Source organism: Hevea brasiliensis, chromosome 2, assembly GCF_030052815.1.
Source record: "Hevea brasiliensis isolate MT/VB/25A 57/8 chromosome 2, ASM3005281v1, whole genome shotgun sequence".
NCBI classification, from domain to species: Eukaryota; Viridiplantae; Streptophyta; class Magnoliopsida; order Malpighiales; family Euphorbiaceae; genus Hevea; species Hevea brasiliensis.
Window position 1 is genome coordinate 21,383,274 of NC_079494.1, and position 6,382 is coordinate 21,389,655.

The window sequence follows — 6,382 nt, forward strand, 5'->3', positions numbered from 1 at the left end:
AAACCAGCCGAAATTTGCTTGAGACCTTGCTTAAGGTCATGCTCAGGGTAAAGCGGCAATGCTTAAGGTGCAACACAAGTCAAGCATGAGCAGAAAAGTCCATTTTACTATAAGTCTGCCGAGATTTGCTGAAGGTCTGCTTAACCTTAAGGCATAAAGGCCCAGAGGCTAAATTTGCTAAGAAGCCGCTTAGGGTTAAGCCGAACCCAAGCGTAATGCCCGTAACGTGAAAGTGTCACGACTTGGATAATTTTACACCTCATTTTCTATCCACTCCTTGTCTTTTATTTACTTTTAGGGTAACTTTTAGGGACCATATAAATTCATCATTTCCTTATTTTTGCCACAAGAGGAAGGGAGGAAAAACAAAAAGGAAAGAAAATTATATAGAAAGAGGTAGAGAAGACGCCATTCTCTGGAGGAAGAGGAGCTGCACGAGTTTGGAGCTCCAGAAACCAGAGGCTTTGGTTCTTCCACCTGGGTTTTTCTATTTCAGTCCTCTTATCATGTTTTCCTTTACTTTTCCATCTATATTTCTTGTAAATACCATAATGAGTGAGTAATTTCCTTAGATTTCAGAGTTGGGAAATATGTTTTAGATTAATTTGTGGATTTGGATTGGGTATTTCCTTATTTTATATGAATATGAGTTTTGATTCCTTCCTTGTGTGCTTGATTTACTTGCCTAATGTTGGTACCCATTGGGTATTGTGTTAATCTTTGATTGAAGGACCGAAAGGTGAAGGTCATTGATAGTTAATCAAGGATTGGAACTTAAAATCACCTAGATTTAGAAATAAACTAGGACTTTAAGAGGAATTAATTATTGGTTACAAAACTTAATGGGTTTTAAAGTAATCAAATACATACGAAAGTAGGTTTGGTTATTTTAGAATACACTTTGATTTGCTTGAAAAAGATATCAAAGGAATTTAGAATCAATTTCCTTCAAACTCTATTTTTCCCTAAAAATTGGAATGCCCAAGACAAATCCCAATTAATTTATGCATAAACCCCCAACTCTGGGATCACTTTTACCATAATTAGCCTTTCGTTTAAATTACCCATTGTCAATTTCAGTTTAATTGCGAACTAGATTTAGAATTTATTTGTTTGCTCTTTACCCATTTCAATTAGATTAATCAATTTACCTTGCTCATTTACATTTACCTTTTATTCATAAATCATTAGCCCAAATAATCGCTTCATTCATAGTTTAGTAATCAAACAAAGAAACCGTGGGAACGATACTTGATTCATCACTTTATTACTTGAGACGACCCGTATACTTGCGGATAAGTCGCCAACAAGTTTTTGGCGCCGTTGCCGGGGATTTGATTTTTGCTTGATATTAAACGATTGTTTGTTTGGTTAATTTGGGCATTTTATTTTATTTTCTTTTTACCATTTTACTTTGAGAATTTGTTTATTTTTGTTTTTCATGTGTTCTATTTTATGAGAAGGACAAAAGTGAAGAAATCAATTTATTCTTTGACCTAAATAGAGAAGACAAAGAAAGGCTTTAAGAGCAAAATCTAAAAGGAGAAAAGCTGAAATTAAAGCTCAACAACAACAAGAAAGAGCACAAGAGCAAGAGCAAGTACAAGAAGAAATGGCTGACAACAATAACAACAACAATAACAACCGCTCTGTGAAGGATCATGCCTATCCTAACATTGGAGATTTCATGCCAAGTATCACAAGACCAAGGGTAGAAGCTAATAATTTTGAATTGAAGCCTGCACTTTGTCAAATGGTACAACAAGCACAATTTGGAGGAAATCCAAGTGAAAGTCCACATGTGCATCTGGCACACTTTCTTGAGATCAGTGATATGTTGAAGATAAATGGAGTTTCTGATGATGCAATTCGACTCAGATTATTTCCTTTTTCTCTGAAGGACCGAGCTAGAGAGTGGTTACATTCTTTGCCACCGGGTTCTATCACAACATGGGATGAACTTTCTCAAGCATTTTTGGCTCAATATTTTCCACCAAGCAAGACAGCTAAGCTGAGAAATGAGCTGACTTCTTTTAAACCTAGAGATGATGAGAGCTTGTATGAAGCATGGGAGAGGTACAAGGATTTGCAAAGGAGATGTCCACATCATGGGATTCCTAAGTGGATGCTTGTTCAACACTTTTATAATGGAGTTTCACCACTATTAGGAGTACAATTGATGCATCTTCCGGAGGTGACCTTATGGAGAAATCTGAAGATGAAGCTTTTTCTGCTCTTGATAAAATTGCTTATAACAACTACCAATGGAGTTGTGAGAGGAATGAGATCAAGAAACCAGCTGGTATGTTTGAGCTTGACGCCATGAATATGATTAATGCTAAGTTTGATGCTTTGACAAAGAAGATGGACAAGTTAAGTATGAAAGTAGATTCTTCAAATTGAGGTTCTGGTAATACACTAGAAATTGGAGCTGCAAATGTCAATTGTGCAGCAGATTTTTCTGCACTTAATCAAGATTTTTCAAGTGAGCAAGTGGATTATGTGGGGAACTACAATCAAAGACCAAGTGGTAACACATTTTCTGCAACTTATGATCCAGCATGGAGAAACCACCCAAATTTCTCTTGGGGAGGTAGACAAGGGCAAAATCAGAATTTTCGGCAACCTTCTGGATATCAACAAAATCAGAATTTTCAGCAGAATAGAGGGCCGCCTCCTGGAATTTCTAAACCTCAAAATGTACCTGCTCCACCTCTACCACAACAAGCACAACTAGACAAGACAGCTAGATTGGAATCTATGATTGAAACTCTTCTTGTGAGCCATCAAAGTCAACAAGAAATGATTTCTCAATTAACATCTAAAGTGGATCAAATGGCAACACACAACAAGATGTTAGAGAATCAAATAGCTCAACAAGCTAGCTCTTCAAATAGCAAAGCTTTTGGGAAGCTTCCTAGCCAACCTGAGAATCCAAGAGAGCAATGCAATGTCATACTTTAAGAAGTGGAAAGGTAATGGGGGAAGAACACGAAATTGAAGTAAAGTTGAAAGAAAAGAAAGATGAGTGTGAGAGTGAATCCACTTCAACTAAAGCTAAAGCTAGTAAGGAAGCAAATGAAGAGAAAGAAGATAAAAAGAAAATAGAAGAGAAATATGTGCCTCCTGCACCATACAAGCCACCATTGCCCTTTCCTCAGAGGTTTCATAAAGCACAATTAGATAAGCAGTTTGGGAAATTCCTTGAAGTTTTGAAGAAGTTGTATATCAACATTCCATTCACCGATGTCATTTCTCAAATGCCTTCTTATGCTAAGTTTTTGAGGGAGATTTTATCAAATAAAAGAAGGTTGGAAGATTATGAAACCGTTGCACTTACTAAGAAGTGCAAAGGCTTTATTGCAGAACAAGCTCCCACCAAAGCTGAAAGATCCTGGAAGTTTTTCCATACCATGTCACATTGGAGAAACAAGTATTGAGAGAGCATTATGTGACTTGGGGGCTAGTGTTAGCTTGATGCCACTTTCCATATGTGAGAAGTTAAAGGTTAGAGATCTAAAGCCCACAACTATTTCTTTGCAGTTAGCTGACAGGTTTATAAAGTATCCAGTTGGGATTTTAGAGAATGTACCATTAAAAGTTGGAAAGTTTTTCATTCCGGTGGATTTTATTGTACTAGAGATGGAGGAGGATGTAAGAACGCCCATCATACTTGGAAGGCCATTTTTAGCCACTGCAGGAGCTAATATAGATGTAAAGAATGGGAAATTGAAGTTGACAGTGGGGGAGGAGGAAATAGAGTTTAATTTATTCCAAAATTCCAAGGAACCAGCTGTGTTGAATTCTTGTTATAGGGTAGATGTTATAGAGCATGATGCTGAAACTGAAGTTACTAAACTAGAAGAAAATCAAGCTATTCCAATGCAATGCAATCAGCATAAAGTGCAAAAGAAAAAGTCAGCTTCACCATCTCGTTTGATTAACAATGAAGCTTCAAAAGTTAAGCTCAAGCCTCCATCAAAATCACTCAAAAGAGGAGATTCATCTAAAGTTTGTAAGAATATTCCTCAAGATATAGTTGGGATTCTGAACAAAGCAACAGGTATTTTCACACATAATGGGAAAAAGTTGAAATATAAATTCATTTCAGCACCTGTTGTGAAGGGAGGTAATATTTTCCAATTCCAACCACCATGAGCTTTGAAAAGAAGGTCAAGCTTAAGACCTTAAACAAGCGCTTCTTGGGAGGCAACCCAAGCGTATCCTTTTATAGTTCATTAATTTTCCATTTCATTTCACTTTCAGTTTTCACCCTCATTAATCTCAAAAGTGACATTTGTTTATCTTTTGTAGGTAATTCATGAAGATTGGGCAAGTTTACACTTGTTGCAAAAATAAAGAATTAAAGGGAAGCAAGTATAAGCAACATTCTGCACTTTATGCAGTGCCTGTGAACAGTAACACCTTTAAACTTGTGCTAAATTGCTGATATTACAGTCTACTTGATAGCATATGTTTGATTTTGTGTTTTGTGTAAATTCTGTGAAATGCAACTTGAATGAGGATCAATTTTGATATTTAGGACTGATGAGGACTTTATTGAAGTGCAAAAATAATGTTTGTTAAGTTTCACCTTTTAGTGTATATATAATTTTGTAGTCTGATAGGAATTTGCATGCTTTTGTTGGAATTGCTGCTAATTTCTGCAATCTGCAGATTTTTGCTACTGTTCATGCTACTGTTCATGCTGCTAAAAAGGTCAATTTCTACATTTTTTCTGCAATTCTTGGTTGATTGGAACTTGTCTGAAATGCTACTGAAAATATGCTTTTGGTGTAAGTTTAGAAAGGAGACCATTTCATTTAAATGTGCAAAAATGATAGTCACAATTGGTGCCTAAAATGAACAATGATTGCAAAAGCTAAATGAACATGTGCTATGCTTAGTAAGTTATGAGAGAGATGAACTGAAATCCCTAAATTTTATGGTGTTTGTGTGTATTTGGTAACTGCTGAGGGTTACAATGGCATTCCATAACTTTTGGACTGATTTTGGTAAGCAAAACCACAATTTTGCCCAAAACTCGCGAAACTTGCTGATGACATTGCTTGTCAAGCAAAGTCTTAAGCAACTTCTGCTGAACCTTATGCCTAACCCTAAGCATGGCCCAAAATACCACATGTCTACCCCACATTTTAAAAGGCCCAGCATTTCCGCCAATTTTTCAAAAACCTCGCCAGCACTCCCGATAAACCTCGTCGACTTCCTTCCTCACGCCATTTTTTCCGGCAATTTTTACAGGAAGCCGAAAGGTTTCCTCCTTTTCATTAAAATGGTAAGAACCAAAATGTGGTCCTCTCACAAACCTAAACTCACTGGACTTCGACATTCTGTCAAATCTAAAATGGGTACTCCATCTTCATTACCCATAAACCCTAACCCCAGCCCCAGTCCGCCATTACCTCAGTCCCCACCACCACAAACGCCGCCATTACCACAATCACCACCACCTCAGTCACCGCCCCCGCCTCCAAGCCAAATACCACCTCTCATTCCGCCGACTCCCCTCTCGCCGCAATCCGAGCCACAAAATGAAACACAAATTCCTGACACCCATTCCCCAGAACCAGCGTCTACCCAAACAAAAACAAAAGGGAAAACAAAAAGGGCCGCAGGTAGACTTAAAGAAACCCCTGTCGAAAAAAGGAAACGAGTACCCTCTATCCCTTTCGACTTAAACTCACCACCTCAGTCCTCTGAACCAGTTAGCAAAAGGACTAGGTCTTCCTCGCAAACCCCAGCACCAGCGGTCCAAACACCAGTAACCCAGTCTCCCTTACATTCTCCAGCACCTGCGTCATCTGCAGATACTATAGAGGAGGTAATTTCTCCATTACCTTGGGCTTTTAGGGATATGGATATGAAAAAGGCATATGAGAAATTACTTTCTAAAAATATTTTGGCAAACAAGTATATGGATGAGCAGATTTTGAAAGAATTAGGCATTTATGACTCTGTATTTGCCTATTTGGATGTTATTAGCTGGATTGATTTTGCTAAAATTAGGGAGCCAGTGTACAAGGATTTAACCCTCGAATTTTTGAGTTCCCTAAAGTTGAGTTTCAAACCAACAGTGCCTGAACATAAAGATATGATATATTTTCGATGTGCTGGAATTGATAGGGAGTTAGACATAGGTGCTTTGAATGCCATTTTTGGTTTTCAGGATTCGGGGTATAAAAACATTGAGTGGCAGCAAACTGTTTATGACCCTGTTCAATTCTGGAAAGATATTGCACCATTTGGAGGTTATTATAGACAGAGGACTGCAAAAGCCTCTAGGATAGTTGACCATGTATTGAAATACCTCCATAGGTTCATTACTTACACTGTTTTAGGAAGGGGACACAGTAACAGTATC

At 37.7% G+C, this 6,382-nt stretch overlaps 1 non-coding gene across 1 annotated transcript; it reads right to left on the reverse strand.

The window, feature by feature from the left end:
* Positions 1 to 2,008: 2,008 nt before the first annotated feature.
* Positions 2,009 to 2,115, reverse strand: LOC131178155 (small nucleolar RNA R71). Its single transcript, XR_009147284.1, has one exon. It is a non-coding gene; the product is annotated as a small nucleolar RNA R71 (small nucleolar RNA).
* Positions 2,116 to 6,382: the final 4,267 nt, after the last annotated feature.